The 17,289-nt window shown below is 41.5% G+C and overlaps 1 protein-coding gene across 1 annotated transcript in view; it reads left to right on the top strand.

Moving 5' to 3' along the window:
* The window catches only part of GRID2 (glutamate ionotropic receptor delta type subunit 2), a 765,251-nt gene that overhangs the window by 287,110 nt on the left and 460,852 nt on the right, over positions 1-17,289 (top strand). The gene's annotated exons all lie outside the window — the stretch shown is intronic.

Below are 17,289 nucleotides of genomic sequence, written 5' to 3'. Positions count from 1 at the left end.
TATAGGAAATCACTTATGACTGCTTTTCTCCTGTGCTCTTAGAAGCACAGGAGAAGGCCATCCCCATGTCTCGAAAAACGAGCCGACGGGGAAGAAGACCAGCCTGGCTAAATAGAGAGCTTTGGCTGGACCTCAGGAAAAAAAGGAAAGCTTACATTCTCTGGAAGAGGGGGTTGGCAACTTGTGAGGATTATCAAGATATAATGAAGCTATGTAGGGGGAAAATTAGAAGAGCCAAAGCTCAATCAGAACTCAGCTTGACCACTGAACTTAAAGACAGTAAGAAGAGATTCTTTCAGTATATCAATAGAAAAGGGAAGACTAGGGAAAATGTAGGCCCACTGATGAATGAGACGGGTGCCCTAGTGGCGGAAGACACAGAGAAGGCAGAGTTATTGAATGCCTTCTTTTCTTCGGTCTTCACTGCTAAAGCTGTCTCTCACGAATCCCATACCCTGGAGGCAAGGGGGAAGGTCTGGAGAGAGGAAGGCTTTCCCTCAGTTGAGGAGGACCGGGTCAGAGACCACTTGGCCAATCTGGACATTCATAAGTCCATGGGCCCTGATGGGATGCACCCGTGAGTGCTGAGAGAGCTGGCAGATGTTATTGCTAGACCACTCTCCATTGTCTTTGAAAGGTCATGGGGAACAGGAGAGGTGCCTGAGGACTGGAGGAAGGCTGACATCACTCCAATCTTCAAAAAAGGCAAGAAGGAGGACCCAGGGAACTACAGACCGGTTAGTCTCCCCTCTGTCCCTGGGAAAGTAATGGAGCAACTCATTCTGGACGTCATCTCCAAACACATTGAGGAACAGGAAGTTATTGGAAGTGGTCAACATGGATTTACCAAGGGTAAATCATGCTTGGCCACTCTGACAGCTTTCTATGATGTTATAACTGGTTGGCTGGATGAGGGGAGAGCCGTAGATGTCATCTGCCTTGACTTTAGCAAGGCTTTTGACACTGTCTCCCATAACATCCTCATTAGGAAGCTGAGGAAGTATGGGCTAGATGAGGCGACGGTGAGGTGGATTGAGAGCTGGCTGTGTGACAGAACTCAGAGGGTTGTGATCAGTGGCATAGAGTCTAGTTGGAGGCCTGTAACCAGTGGTGTCCCCCAGGGGTCAATACTCGGTCCAGTTTTGTTCAGTATATTCATTAATGACCTGGATGATGGGACAGAGTGTATCCTCAGCAAGTTCGCTGATGATACCAAACTGGGAGGGGTGGCCAACACTCCAGAGGGCTGTGCTGCCATCCAGCGTGACCTGGACAGGCTGGAGAGCTGGGCAGAGCAGAACCTAATGAGGTTCAACAAAAGCAAGTGCAAGGTCCTGCACCTGGGGAGGAAGAATGCTAAGCACCAGTATAGGTTAGGGGTGGACCTGCTGGGAAGTAGTTCTGAGGAGAAGGATCTGTGGGTCCTGGTAGACAGTAAATTATCCGTGAGCCAACAATGTGCCCTTGTTGCCAAAAAGGCCAATGGCATCCTGGGCTGCATAGGGAAGAGTGTGGCCAGTAGGTCGAAGGAGGTCATTCTCCCCCTCTACTCTGCACTGGTGAGGCCACAACTGGAATACTGCGTCCAGTTTTGAGCTCCCCAGTTCAAGAGGGACAGGGAACTGCTGGAGCGAGTCCAGTGAAGGGCAACAAAGATGACTGAGGGACTGGAGCGTCTCCCTTATGAGGAAAGGCTGAGAGAGCTGGGACTCTTTAGCCTGGAGAAGAGAAGGCTGAGGGGAGACCTTATTCATGTTTACAAGTATCTAAAGGGTGGGTTGAAGGAGGATGGTGCCAGACTCTTTTCAATGGTTCCCAGTGACAGGACGAGGGGTAATGGGCACAAGTTGGAACATAGGAAGTTCCGTTCAAATACACAGAAAAACTTCTTTACAGTGAGGGTGACAAAGCACTGGAACAGGCTGCCCAGGGAGGTTGTGGAGTCCCCTTCTCTGGAGACTTTCAAGACTCGCCTGGATGCAGTCCTGAGTAATGTGCTCCAGGCAATCCTGCTTTAGCAGGGGAGTTGGACTAGATGATCTCTAGAGGTCCTTTCTAACTCTGAAGATTCTGTGGTTCAGTTTAACTGCCAGTGGACTAATTTCCCTGCTTTGCCTTTCTGGAATAGATGGGAAAAACCCTAACCTAAACACTTGTCAGGTTAACATCAATAAATGGAATTTCCTCCTTCCCCATCAAGACAGCAGCAATGTTCTCCTTTCTGTAGAGTCATTAGACAGAAAGAGAACTTTCATTCTTCTCCCGTCTATGAAAAACAGAGGTAGGGAAAACCAAGATGTTCTGCAGTAGCTGGACACCAATTATATTTCTCTAAGTAATCAGCAGAGAACAAATTTTTCCTTCTTAAATGGAGGCCCATATGCTCATTGATTGTAGCCATACTGTACAGGCTGCTGTTTTTCATGCACTGTGTTGGGCGGTAAAGAAGGCTGGAGGGAATAAATGTATTTGGCAATATTAAACCTTTTATTGTAGGAGCAGGAAAGCATTTGTGGTCGCCAAAGCTGTCAGGGTTTACTGCAGCAAACTGAAACATTGAGGTAGAATGATCTGTGACTTAACGATTGTATGGATCTCTTATCAACTAACACAGGTGCTCTTTGCAGGTTTAGGGTCAGCACATATTTAGGTATTGCTGTATTAGGATGCTGCTGAGTCACATGGAGGCATCATTTCTTTCCTTGTTAAAGCTTCTGCTGGGCAGTGATGGCTTGAAATTATGTATGAAAGCTGAAGGACAAGGCTTAGATAAATACATATTCTGGAAAAAGCATGTGTGATTCAAATATTTTTAATAATGTGAAAAATTTATTTGCTATGTGGATTGGTGTAAGAAAATATACTGTATCTTCACTCTATAAAATGATGCATGTTATTCAGAGATACTGGGTGCAGTTCGAGAAACTAAGTAGTTTAGAAAAGTAAGGTTATATGGGTTTGAGGAAAAGAGAAACTGTTTCAGGAAATACTTAAAGATGTAGAGGAACGTGTGGTGGACTCGTGTCTCTAAGTGATACTCAGAATTGCCTCGTTAAAGCTGTTCACATGTGAGTGTTACACAATGCTGAATAATATTAGGGAAATCTTAAATATGTTTTTGCAAAACAGAAGATTTCTGGAATGGCACAAAATATCTTGATGTTCACTCGCTCATTGGAGTATCTGTCATAACAAATCTAACTGTTACTTGCCTGTGTTTGTGGGAACATGAAGAGAATTTTGCAGTGTGTTTTAAATCAATTATGTTTCTATTCCATATGTCGATAACATCTGTATGTTCATAACTTACGCTAAATCAGGTGTCTCAGGACAAAGCTGATCATTGTAGTTATAAACATCTTGGAATTTTTTAACAGATGTGACTGTCATAAAGCACTATTTGACAAGAATTTATTAAACTATTAACAAATGTTTCATACCTCATATGGGCCTGTCAAAGATGAACGCTATTATCTAACCATGTCTAGACTACCTGTCAGACTAGCAGAGGAATTGGCAAGTCAGCTATTTTTAGTTAGAATTGAACTAGAAAGTGAAGTTTGTGATATCCAAAAATAACAGGTAATCAGCATATGGTTTATCTTTGATTTTGATATCTTTTTATCATACTTACAATGTATAGGAGGAGTTGTATGAGTTTAACATTCGGAGTACTTTAATGAGAGATGCTGTGCGAATGATAATGTATTACCACTGAGCAGTACTGAGTATTTCGACTATTTGTACGTATTTAATGTTAGTTCTTTGAACCTATTCTTGATTTTTAGATTGGAAAAAAAAAAAACATAAGAAAATAGTAAAATTTCTGAAGTGTCCTTTTATGAGTGACTATGATCAAGTCCCAAAGTTTGCCAAAGTCTTTATGAGTGTCTCTTTTGATCCCTATGACCTTTGGATCAGGTTGTAAGCATTTCATGCTTTCTTGTAATTCCTCTCTTCTTTCTTTGACATAGTGACATACTTGGGATGTATCCTGAAGTGCTCTGGGAGCTGAATTGTTTTGCTTCTGAAAAATTTATCTTTACTGGAGATGTCCTTGGACTCTCATTCTTTGCTTTGAAGAAGTATGTAAGCATCAGAGCATTACCCACCTCCAACAGATATGAGTTACTAAAGTAATTGATCTCAGAGAGGTTTTTGGTGTAAATGTTTGCTATCTGTATGAAAACTATCATTTGTTCATTGTATTGACCAAAAAGAAAAAAATATTTTAAGCCATTAAAACTGGCTGATGATTTCTTACACTGAAATAAATCACAGAGTTCAAAATTCAATTACAAAAAGACGAAAAAGTCCGATTTCCCCAAATGCTTTCTTTGTACAATCAGCGGTATTTCTCATAATTAATTAGTGTTCACTCCAGGTTTACTACTTTGAATATCAGGAAAAGTTGAGTACACCTCTGTGCCCAGCAAGGCATTGTGTTTGCTGAAATTCTGTGCTAAGTAGCACACAGCCTACAGTAGAGAGATTGTGGGTTCACCACACGTTTTTCTACCAGAAAGTATTTCTCTCGCAGTTGGCCCCAATTGAATTCCACTCTTTTATAGGACTTCAGGGAACACTGGGTGGGGTTGTTAGAATCATGTTTGGTTTAGACCTATATTCTACCTTTAGAACTGTACATTGGGTTTCCACTGAGGTTTTTATGTGTCCACTGGTAATAATAGAAAATCTCTACATGATACTACAGCTTCAAGGGGATTAGAATGTGGTTGCCTAAGAGACTGCTTCTTATTGCACGGCCATGTTTCTACAGCTGTTAACAGCAAACTCACCCGCGGTGCGTTTGGTACGTGGGAAAGAGGAGTGAGGAATGCACCAGCTCCCTGCACCTTCTGCCTTCCCACACGGTTTGCAATACCAGCATTTGCTGGTGCCTGCCAGTTTACCACCTATGTATGAAACTCTTGTACTTTCTTCTTGTGGTATCCAGATTTGGGGTTAGCATCTGGAGTGACTGATCTAATCTCTAATTAAAATAAGAAGCAATACAAACTGCTAAGACAACCCTGGAGCCCATTTGTCCCTTCAGCTTTGAAGAATTCAGTATCTTTTTTTGTTTTGATGTTTTTATTAAGATGTGTCTGTCACTGTTCTATGCATTCAAGGAGCAAGCTTCAAAAACTCTGGAGGAAAAGACATAGTTATTAAAATGTAAATAACAACTTGGTAGATGCTACCAAAACTTGATAGATACTAAGTTCTGCTTAGCATTCTTTAATACTGAGGCATGTGTAAATACAGTATTATTCGTTATCATTGCGCACCTTTGTACTGGAGCAGTGATGAATTTGTCCGCATGCATTTTCCTGCTGTGTTGATTGAATTCAGACACTGCATTCAAATATGAGGTGTGCTTAGGAGCTGCAAAACGTAGGCTTTCGCTGCTTGTTTCCAACTGTGGCATCTGGGTGACTGGCTCTGTCCTCCTCTCTGACCTCTTGTCCAGCTCCGCTGCTCGGAACTGTAGCAGCTGTGAAGCTGTCCGTAGGGGATAGCGAAGGGTTAGATGACTGCTGGGTAATTATGCAGGTACGACTGGCAGGAATTTAGCTCCCTGTTTGATGTCTGGGGACATACAGCAAAACACCATTCTGAATTTTTTTCACAGTCTCTCTGCAGACCACGCACTTGTAATGGTTTTAAAAGACTGCCTATGGGTATTTGCTGGGAACATAAAAATAAGCTCCCATATTCTGCCCCCTGAGCCAGTATGCTGCCGTTACTTAAACTTTATATTTGTGGGTCAGTGACATATGGGGGTATATACTTCAGAACTATTGGGTGCTTTTTTCTTAGTTAAAAAAAAACAAAAAACAAACAAACAAAAAAACACAAAGAAAAAAGAAAGATTTGGGTTTCCTCCGGATAAAAGTATTATATTTATTTTCTTATTCTTGGGACAGTGACAAATTAATCCAAGCCAGTAAGATAGTATTTCATATTATTAACAGAACTGGGTCTGCACCAAACCTCAGAGCATAGAAGTTGTCCGTAACCAGATGGGACTTTGCCTGTCTTTTTCTCTATCACTTCTGTAGCAGGGTTTGCAACCCCTAACCAGCTGTTATCAGGGCCAGTGCATCAAGATTTGATTCCTTTCTGCTCTGGTAGTGGCGGGTGCTGAGTGCTTGCTCTCTGCTGGGCCCTGTGGCGCATGGTCTTCTCCCATTGAGATCCGGAGGCTTCTGCACAAGGAGAAGGGGTTTTTGAGATAAAACTCCTGCAGAGCTTATAGGTGCAGCACAGGCTGTAGTCCCTCAATGGTACTATCCTTGCCATCTGGGATTTTAATTCCAGAAATGTTAGGGGATGAATTGAGATGTTACTTAATGAAATATTTGAGAAGCCTTGGGCAAAACTTGAGTCGTGTAATGAACTCAGGATAACTTTGGTGGCACAGTGTTTTGTAATGACTGCTCTATCTGGTACTAACAGCCAGCTCCAGTAGTTACACCCCATGCCTCAGTGCCAGTTTACTTTGGTGGCATGTGATGCTAAAGAACGAGCATTACTTGATATCGGATGCATCCTCGTGTTGAGTTCCTTACAAACAACTTAAGCCAGCTATCAATACCCCTGCAATGAGTTACACCTCACTTACGGTTAGACCCGCTGCTGTGTATTTACGCTGCAAATTACAGGGTGATGGCTGAGCTGTTCCATCTGACGCAAAACCAGCTAACTTGAGCACCAGTAGTAGCGTAACTGTATCGGCTCCAGAACCTGCTGCAGCCTGAAATGCTATCAAGTGTAGGAGTAGAGGTATCAAAATCCTGCTGTGCGGGGGAGAGCCACTGCAGGAGGGAGCCCACAGGAGAAGTTCTTCTGTGTTTATTGTGACATGTGAATGTTCACAGAAGAAGTAGTGAGTGCGTTGCTCCCCATCAAAAAAGTTTCTGTTTAAAAGTAAAACAGCAATAAAATTTGGCATGCTGTCAGAACCTGATTTTATGATGGCAATGTTATAATAATGTTGACTTTTAATTAAATGAAGTTGACATATTTTAAGTCTGCAGATTAACCATCTGTTGCTGCATTAATGAATATCCTTCATGGCATCAGATCAGGACCCATGCTTTGTTATGTTTTGCTTTTTTTTTTTTAATTCCCCCAGATAGCTTTCTGAAATGTATATTTGTTGATTAAAGCATGAAATATTGGCCAGAATCAATTTGGATTAAGCATTTACCCACTGCTGGGAAATGAACTTTGTGTGAGGGCATTTTCTGTATTTCTGCACTCCTTCTAGGTTATAATGTTTCTGAGCAGGATTTTTTGGTAGTCTTCTTTACTACTTCTCCATGCCAAATACCTTTGAACAACACCTTCTGATTTATGGTTTGTGAGAAATCTCTGTTAACATACATATCTTTTGCATAGACAGTTAAACTTGGAAGTTCTTCTGGTTTTCTTTATGAAGGTGGGATGTTTCAAATGGCTGTGCAACTTAAGTGAAATAACTTCGTGTATGTGTTTTGTATATTGAATTTTCATCTGCGGCACCAGATGTATTGTGCATAAAACAAATACTGTTTTGTAAAAAGGACTCCTGCAACAACCAGCTAAACAATATGCTTAGTTCCATAATGAAAGAGAAAGTAGCTGTAAAGAGATGTTATGCCATAACTTGCAGCTGCATCTTGCTTTGCTTTAGTTATTTAGAATGCTCATTGCAGGTAAGAATTTTCTGTTTATAAAATGAATTAATTTTACTACAACTTAATCTAGATGAGCATTATTGTCCTCTGTTGCCCTTCTGTAGGGAGTTGTTCGGATATGGAGTGTGCTTCCTGGCTCACTTTCAGAATGTAATTTTTTTGTAAATTCTTACTGTTCTCATCTTCTACTCAGACCCTTTTGAGAACACCAAATAAGATGCCTTCCTCTCCTTGAATGCCGGAGATCTGACATTCAGTTTTGTTTCTCTTGAGAGGGAGCTTAAAATAATGACAATGGTCAAGCTGGTTTTCATGGAGCACTTTACTCTTACTGGTGACCGTGGAGGTGGGGATGGACAAGTCTGCTGTGAACAGTGGGTGAAACACAAGTGGCCTCTTAGATGTCAGACTCGTAATGTTAGTCCCATGCAGAAAGCAGACCACAGCTGGAAAGAACAGGTCTGGTACTTGATTTTGTAGTGAATTTTTTCCAGCCCTGTGTTACCTATCTTAGTCCTTATGTTATCCTCAAAACAAATGGTTTGGCTAATGAGAATTCTTTTGTTGTTTCTTTTTTGTTTTGGTTTGGTTTGGTTTGGTTTTTTTGTCTCCTAATGTAAGGAAGTATGGTAGCTAACAGAAGCATGTGAATGGCTTGACACACATCATGAATTCTTTTTTTCCACAGAGGGTGTGCACGTTCTATTGGTATCCCAATAAGATAGGCACAGACACTTGAACCTGATTAATGAGTTTATTACATAAAGAATGGAAGTAGTAGAAAAGGTAACAGCAGTAATAGAAAAGGTCACAGCAATCTTATGTCTCTTCTGGTGTTAAGATAAGTAGTGGGAAAAGTGATAGCAAGCTGAAGTCCCTTCTGATGCTAGGAACAGAATCAGAATCACAGAATCACAGAATCTTCACAGTTGGAAAGGACCCTTAAGATCGTCGAGTCCAACCAAACAACCTACAATCTCTGCCACTAGAGCATGCCCTGAAGTGCCACATCTAGATGTTTCTTAAACACCTCTAGGGATGGTGACTCCACCACCTCCCTGGGCAGGCTGTTCCAGTGCCTGACCACTCTTTCAGTAAAGTAATTCTTCCTAATACCTAATCTAAACTTCCCCTGCTGCAGCTTCAGACCATTTCCTCTGGTCCTGTCATTATTCACCTGGGAGAAGAGGCCAACACCCACCTCTCTCCAGCCTCCTTTCAGGTAGTTGTAGAGGGCAATGAGGTCTCCCCTCAGCCTCCTCTTCTGCAAGCTAAACGTGCCCAGCTCCCTCAGCCTCTCCTCATATGACCTGGTCTCCAGACCCCTCACCAGCCTGTCCTCCTCTGGACCCGCTCCAGCCCTTCAATGTCCCTCTTGTACAGCGGGGCCCAGAACTGAGCACAGTACTCGAGGTGAGGCCTCACCAGTGCCGAGTACAGAGGCGCGATCACTTCCGTGCTCCTGCTGGCCACGCTATTCCTGATACAAGCCAGAATGTTGTTGGCCTTCTTGGCCACCTGGGCACGCTGCTGGCTCCTGTTAAGCTGGCCATCCACCAACACCCCCAGGTCCTTTTCTGCTGGGCAGCTTTCCAGCCACTCTTCCCCGAACCTTGGCCATCACAACATCAGATGAACCCCTTCAAGCTGATCATGCTGCTCATGTCCTGTCCATGATGAGGTTTATCAGCACTGTGGTCTTTCGTATGATTTTCTAAAAAGTAAACAAACACATTCGTCATTTCTGCTATTGGGTAAAGGAATGTTAGGTATAGGTATGCTGCTTAAGGTAGTATAAGGTAAGGTAAGCATAAGTGGCTTAAGCCACTGAGGTCTGCTCATAGCAGCGTGTTCCTATGTGTCTCCATAACGACAAGTTAAAGGTAACCATGGTATATGCTCAGGTTACGTAGTGGTTACTCATGCTAACATATGGGTCTTTACAAGCAAGGCCTGTGGTGATACTCTCCCTAGGTTCTGTCTGAAATCACTGTCTTCTCATTACAACACCGTCTGCAGTAGCCCACTACAAATTCCTAGCCGTTTTGCGAAGTGGCCAGATATAGCTAAGGTGCCCTGGAGCAGCCATTTGCATGGCATGGTGTTTGCCACTAAAAACACGTCATGGTGTGGTCCAGACGTTCCCCTTGATGCATGAAGAAGCTGAGTGATTAGCAGCTTTGATATAGATGTCCTGTTCTATTGAAGCCACTTTCCCTTCAGCAAGGGTCACAGTCCAACTCCTAGGATGAGGGACAGAGAGAGAGAGAGGAAGAGCTCTGTGCTTGAACTCCCTGGGGAGAAGGCCTGACATGCTGATCATTTAAAATCTTTAAAAGCCCGATGCTGTCTGAGTCAAGATGGATATCTGGCAAAATAACAGGGAAGTAAAGGCAACCCTGTTTAGGACTTTGAAGTCATCAGTGCCATTTTAATGTTAAGTTTCCATTTTAAAAAGCAGCCTTTGAAAACATCTTCTTCAATATATCTCCAGGGATGTGGCATGGTATCTCCCATTAATTTCGCATTAATTTGATTAATTCCACATTTAATAATGTTCTACTGCAAACAGAAGTCACCAGTTAACTGCTGGATTTATTCTAAGATTTGAAGAAAAAGAAAAACCAAACCCTCTTGAGTGTACAAGAAAACTATTAGATTGTGGTTTTTTTTTTAAGAAGGTGGAAAAAAAGCTTTGCACTTTTGTTAGTATAAACATTGTTAGGCTTTTATATACACGTTTTTCATGCCTAATAACTGATTGATATCATTCATCAGTATAATTTGAATCATTGTCATCCTGAAGGGAATTGCCTGATTAAAAATATTTATCTCTCAAGAAGATGAAAGAATGCCAACGTATAAAAGATTAGCAAGTCAAATTTTCTAAATTCAATGCAAAACCAGAAAGTACAAGGTTTTATTTTCCTCTTGCAGCAGCAGAGTGTGAGGATCTAGCCTCCCCCTCACTGTATTTTCCCTGCTTTGGAAGGAAGAAGCTTAAGCTACTTGGTGAGCACTTCTAGTTTTGAGATTTTCATGGTAAATAAGCTGTCAATACTGATCAATCCAAACGCCAGTTCAGCTGTGAAAGGGCTTGTGCCTCAGATACTATTAATGACTTGTGGTAGAAATTAAGTTCATATTCTTATAGGTTTTTCTTCTCATTGTTACCACCTGCTCAGACACATTACAGCAATTCCTCTGGAAGCCAAGACTTCACCCTGTGTCTGTCTGTCACTCTCAAATTCCCTCCCTTCAGCTCTTGAATATCAGTTCACTCAAATAGACTGCCAGCTGTACGAGAGAGCTGGCCTCTAGCTGTAGCTGCTGTCTCTTTGGAGGCAGTTTAACCCAGCCTGGTGCTGTGTGGTTTGACACCCTGAAGCTGTGGGAAAGATCTGTGAAAATTAATTGTGCTTTCACCAAAAAGGCAAGGTCAGGCTTCAGAGCCCTGGTCCTTTGGTGATGGGCTCTGCAGCCAGCTGAAGGTCAGCGGCTGTTGGAGATAGTGGCACAAGGGAGCGCAGCTCTGTCCAAGCCATACTGGTTGCACTGTGGTGCAGGTGCCAAGGTGATGGTAAACTAAAGCAACCTGTGGAGGCAAAGCAATGGAGGTTGCCAGGGAAACCTGATTTCTTCAATCTGAATGAACATAGAATATGAAATGTCAATGTAAATACTGTTACGCTTCATTTCCTGAGGATGCAAGTTCAAAATAAATAAAAAAAAGTTTTTAAGCTTTATTGTTTCTGTCTACTTTGGAAATTCTGTTAATTTTAGTGTGATGAAATCTTCTTGTCGACAGAGCTTATATTCAAGTGTTGTGTAGTTTCTGTGTGCAAATACAGGAGCCTAGAGAGCAGAGCACAGAGGTTTATGTTTAAAATCATAGAATAATTTTGGTTGGAAATACCCTTAAGATCATCAAATCCAACGATTAACCTTAACACTGCTATGTCCCTGAGTGCCACATCTACACATCTTTTAAATACCTCCAGGGACGGTGACTCAACCACTTCCCTGGGCAGCCTGTTCCAATGCCCGACAACCCTTTCAGTGAAGAAATATTTCCTAAGATCCATCCTAAACCTCCTGTGGCTCAACTTGAGGCTATTTCCTCTCATCCTATCGCTTTTTACTAGGGAGAAGAGACCGACCCCCACCTCTCTACACCCTCCTTTCAGGTAGCTGTAGAGAGCAATAAGGTCTCCCCTCAGCCTCCTTTTCTCCAGGCTGAACAACCCCAGCTCCCTCAGCCGCTCCTCATAAGACTTGTGCTCTAGACCCCTCATCAGCTTTGTTGCCCTTCTCTGGACCCGGTCCAGCGCCTCAATGCCTTTTTTGTAGCGAGGGGCCCAAAACTGAACACAGTACTCGAGGTGGGGCGTCACCAGTGCTGAGTACAGGGGGACGATCACTTCCCTAGTCCGGCTCACCACACTGTTCCTGATACAGGCCAGGATGCTGTTGGCCTTCCTGGCCACCTGGGCACACTGCTGGCTCACGTTCAGCCGGCCGTTGACCAACAGCCCCAGGTCCTTTTCTGCCGGGCAGCTTTCCAGCCACTCTTCCCCAGGCCTGTAGTGCTGCATGGGGTTTTCCTGACCCAAGTGCAGGACCCGGCCCTTGGCCTTGTTGAACCTCACACAACTGGCCTTGGCCCATTGATCCAGCCTGTCCAGATCCCTCTGCAACGCCTTTCTGCCCTCAAGCAGATCAACACTCCCACCCAAAAGTGTGCAAGAACTCCAAAATGGCTATATTTAGACCCTACATACAGCACATTTTTTGGTTACTTTCCTTCGTTTGTGCTCATTAGTAATGAGTTAGTGAGTTATGGTTTGGTGGAGAGAGCATACTGGAAGGTGATATTTTGCAGTGAAAATTCACTGGCTTGAAATAATGTTTTGGTGAATAAACATGACAATGCAAGTCGATCCAGAAAGGTTACATTAAAATGTGTCTAAGTATCTAGCACTATGGAGGTGTGCTGGTTTAGCATTATATCGCTTTTAAAGTATACAACATTGCTGCATCCTTGTGAACTTAAAATAGTTCGTTCTCGTGTGTGATTTTTTTTATTATTATTATTTTTTTTAAGCATGAGTTTCTGTTTTTCTTCAACAAAAAACTTCAAGGTTGAGCTGCAGACTTCTAGTCTTCTGGTCAGAATATTGTCTACTTGTCTGAGCTTGTTTTGCCCAGCAGCTCCCTTTTCCAGTGACTGGAGCAAAAGAAAAAAGCAGTAGGAGTGTGCTAGCATGGTGTGAAGCCTCAGAAAATAACCTCTGCCCTGAGAAAGGGCTGTTTTCATCTGGGAAAGAACTCTGACTTAAATAAGGGCTATAGTACACGCAAAGACAATTATCATTTGATTGCTTGCATGTCTGGCCTCAATTTCTTGTGTGCCCCATTTATCTTTGTAGGATGGAAGCTCAGCATAAAAGGAAATAATGTCATGGAAAGTTGTTGCTGTAAGATTTTGACAGCCAGAAGGAATTTAGATAAATCCTTCAGGTAGCCAGGCAGAAATACTTAAAGGTGATTCAGAACTACATTTCTAAATGGGTAAAGCTACGAGGAAAGTTCAGGCTCCTATTTTAAAATATAGGATTGGAATGGAATTCAAAATTCTAAGTAAATGAACACAAGCTAGCACTAGAGGAGGTACAGCTGTAGTGACGCTCCACAATACTAAAGCTAATATGTGTCGATGTACTGACTGTGCTCATTGGTGCAACATAGGCATGAAGTGGATCAAAGTTTACTGTCACAAACGTGAATGTTATGGGGAACCTAAGTGTATTTAACATTTAAGAAAAAAAATAATAGAATTTATTCCAGGACTAAACTGTGGTAAATAAAGGAGATCAGGGACTGTATTATGAAAGCTTATGGTACAGGCTACTAGGGTTTATAGATGAGCACAGCCCTTCCCTGCATGTCTCTCCGTGAGGAGCATAAACAAGAATTTGAAATGCTGCAGATGGAATCATGAGGCTGGGGATCTGTTGTCACTTTTGCTGTTAAGTGTGTGTAAATCTGAGGAGGGCTTGTTGCCAGTACATCCATCATTCCATTTTCCTCCAGAGATAATTGTCTTAAAATAGCTGATACTACGGTACAGTCCTTGATCTTCATTTTTCTAATTATTATTATTCACTTTGAATGGGAATTTAATCAAAGTGTGTGGGTCTTGCCCTTTAATAAAAAAGCTATCTCCAAAGCCTGATTTCTTCTTCTATGTGGCTTTTGGTCCCTAGGTGTGCAGACAGCTAGATAGATATCAAATGCAAACTCAGAATAGCGTGCAACACGTCTGGTTTGCCTTTTACTGAAGCTTTTCCTTTCAGAATGAAATACATCTATGTGCCTGATGTGGGTTTTTTTTCCAACATTGCCACTGGCAGATGTGGACCTCCAAGGTCAGAATGGCAATGTATCAAAGTCTCGCTCAGTGCACGACTTGAGCTGAGCACATACTTGGTGAAAATGTCGAAGGGTGTAATGAGAAGTACATCAAGCCATGGAAAAGAAATCACATGGAAATGATTTGGATTGAAATTTAAATATGCATAAACTGTGTCTTAATAGCACTGCTTAGTGTTTCTTAACGTGAGCTTCCCTTTCACAGCGTATTGAAGCCACAAGGATTTCCCTTTCCACATGACACACCACATGCTAAAACTTTTTTCCCCATTTCTAACTTGAAACTTCAAAAGCAATCACCATTTCTGACAATGGCAGCTATTTGGTTAATAGCTGAGCTGAATTAGAGCTGAGCTTGATTGATTGTCTTGTATTAAGTGAGTCGGAATCATGGTTTGGTTAATATAACTAATATTTATGAAATTTTGTTCCAGTTTGCTGTAATTTGCAGTTTATCATTCCAAATGCATCCTTCTATTGCAAAACTTAAATGAAAACTGACAGTTCTTCACACAGTACTTCTTCAGAAACTGTCACTTGGTGAATAGCATTATCAGCAGAAATTTAGGTTGTTGAATTTTTAATAGAAGTTTCCTGATATTATTTAAAGTAGCCTGCAAGTGTAATTATTTAAACATAACCAGCGTGTAAATAACCATGGTTCTCTTTCTACAGGAAGAAAGCTCTTTACAGAAACATTCAAAACATACCTTAGATGTAGGAACTGTTGATGATATTTCTTGCTACTGGTGACAGATTGACAACTGCTTAGTCAACTCTTGCCAATCTGCTTTCATTATCTGCTAATAATTACCCATTGACTTGTGTGCTCTAAGTCCCTAAACTTTAGCCTTTTGCTAGCAAAGTGAGAGGAACACAAAACTCTTTTTTTTCTCAACCTGAAAGCTATGGTTTTAAAAGCATTAATCTGACACATCCTGAATATGAAATGCAGAATGGGAATTTTGGCTTTCTTTAAAAAGATATCATGGCCTAGATCTTCCATCTTCTTGCACGCTGCTTTGCGCTGTTCCAGCAGATAGGAGCAGCAGGGCAGCTGGCACAATTTACTGCCCAAGGAAAGTGCTGGAGGGAAGAAAATCCCTCGGTGGCATTGTGCCAGGAGAGCTGTCTTATTTCACTCCTCTTTGCAGCCTGCAATATGAAATATATGTCAGAGGACACCTTGGGGAGAAAGCAGAGGCGAAAAAAATTTGGCTGGAGTAAATCACAGAGTCCAGAAGCGCTTTGTTTACTCTCTCACACTTGAACACAATTTAGAGCAGCTTTGAGGTGGCTCCAATTTGTGATTCGATGATAAAAGGAAAAGGGGAAGGCCAAGGTATAGCCACCAGTGCATCAACAGCATCAGGATAAGCCCTACTGTGAAACATTCATCTTGAATTTATTAAACGTCAGCGTAGAAAGACAGCATGCACAAACTGTAAAGACAAAAATAATAGTGTTCTCTTACAAAGTTTGGAAAATAGAGCTAAAACTTCCATACCTGTTCCTCAGTGTGAATTGCGGGTGTGCCTAATTTCAGAAAAAATTTTCCAAGGGGAATAAAGGAAACCAGTGCAATTTCTACTATCAGCCAGCCTGATTTTTGAAGCGTACAACAAGAATGGACAGAAATTGCCCATAATCTCCTAGGAAACCTATTGTTGCACTGTGTGGTATATTTTTCATTTTCAGAGGAAAAGGATATTGAGGAGTATGGAAAAGCTAAATTTCAATATAACTTCAGAAAGAAAGGGTCAAGATTGCAGCCAGCTGATCTGCTTACATTTAATTGCCAAGGCAACAGTTACAAACTGTTATGAAATTTGACAGAAATCTTTCTATTCTGTATATGCATTCATATGATTATAAATTGTGTCAGAAAATAGGAATATTAGGATTGCAAAAATCAAATATGTGAAAGATAGGAGATACCAGAATTAAAATTGCCTTCTATCAGTAATCCATTACCTTTTTGTATGTAGTTATATTGTAAAACAGTTTTTCCTGTGGGGTCTCATAAGTCTTACATACTGAGGAAATTCTCAGTTGCTCAATGCATGTACTTGTGCTTTTAATCCTCCATGATGTATATCTGAATGTTGTAGTTATTGCAACTTCTCACTAAATACATCATTATTATCAGTGTTGCAGTGGGAATTTTGTATTAAAGGGCAATGGTCTTGAAGTGCTGCATAAACTTTAATGAATTTATACTAACTAAAGGGAAGTTGTTGCTTTATCTCTATTTTACAAATACACAACTGACTCTTCAGGAGATTATGACCAAAATTGTCAAGCAAACATTTGTTTGAAGAGGCATGATCTGAATTTTCAGAAGCACCGAGTCTTTACGGCAGTGTTTCCATTCAGAAAACCGCTTCAGTCAAATACAGTTGTGGTTTGAGTGGTTAGCACTTCTGTCAATCTGGCCTCAGGTGTTGCCCACTGTGCATGCAGGAAATGAGAAAGACACAATTAGTAGCCATCTGTGAAATGTTTGCCCAGCATCACACTGGAGCTCAATGGCAGAGATGGGGATGGAATCCAATTCTCCAGAGTAGCATTCTTGCCTTCACCATCAAACCCTCATTTCTCTTCTGTCTGTCTCCAGCTCCATTTATTAACTCCTTGCAGCATTGGCAACAAATGAGGCACAGACAGCAACCTTCACTACTCAGCCCTCGTTCATTTGTGTTGTATTGTCCCACACTACACACTTGATGAAGCGCTCATCTCACGGGAGAGGAATAAAAAGTACCTTTGTGAAATTAAAACCTGGTAACATATAGAGAGCTGAATACAGGCATTTTGCCTAGATTTTGAGTACTTGGCGTTACATCCTTAATAATCTTTTAGTGCAAGTCTTTTGACTTTGAAATGTTTTATTTTTTATATATGTTTGTGTGCTTATGTATTTAAAAAATTTCTGCAATAATGGCAACTGTTTCTAAAATCATATGCAACTTAGACGCACATTCGAAATATGAGGTGCTATAAGGCTGAGGAGTTTGGGAAGAAGTTGATATTATTATTAGTTTTTTGTATTTTAAGCTGTGACTTGAGAGTAGAAATGAACAGTTCCTAATCTGGAAAATGCAGACCAAAAGGAGAAAGGGAATCAATATGCCTTGGGAGTTGATTCAAAACAGAATATCAAAATGATTGT

The sequence above is a fragment of the Chroicocephalus ridibundus genome, chromosome 5 (assembly GCF_963924245.1).
Source record: "Chroicocephalus ridibundus chromosome 5, bChrRid1.1, whole genome shotgun sequence".
In the NCBI taxonomy this organism is placed as follows: domain Eukaryota; kingdom Metazoa; phylum Chordata; class Aves; order Charadriiformes; family Laridae; genus Chroicocephalus; species Chroicocephalus ridibundus.
This window is presented reverse-complemented; position numbering and strand designations above follow the sequence as displayed.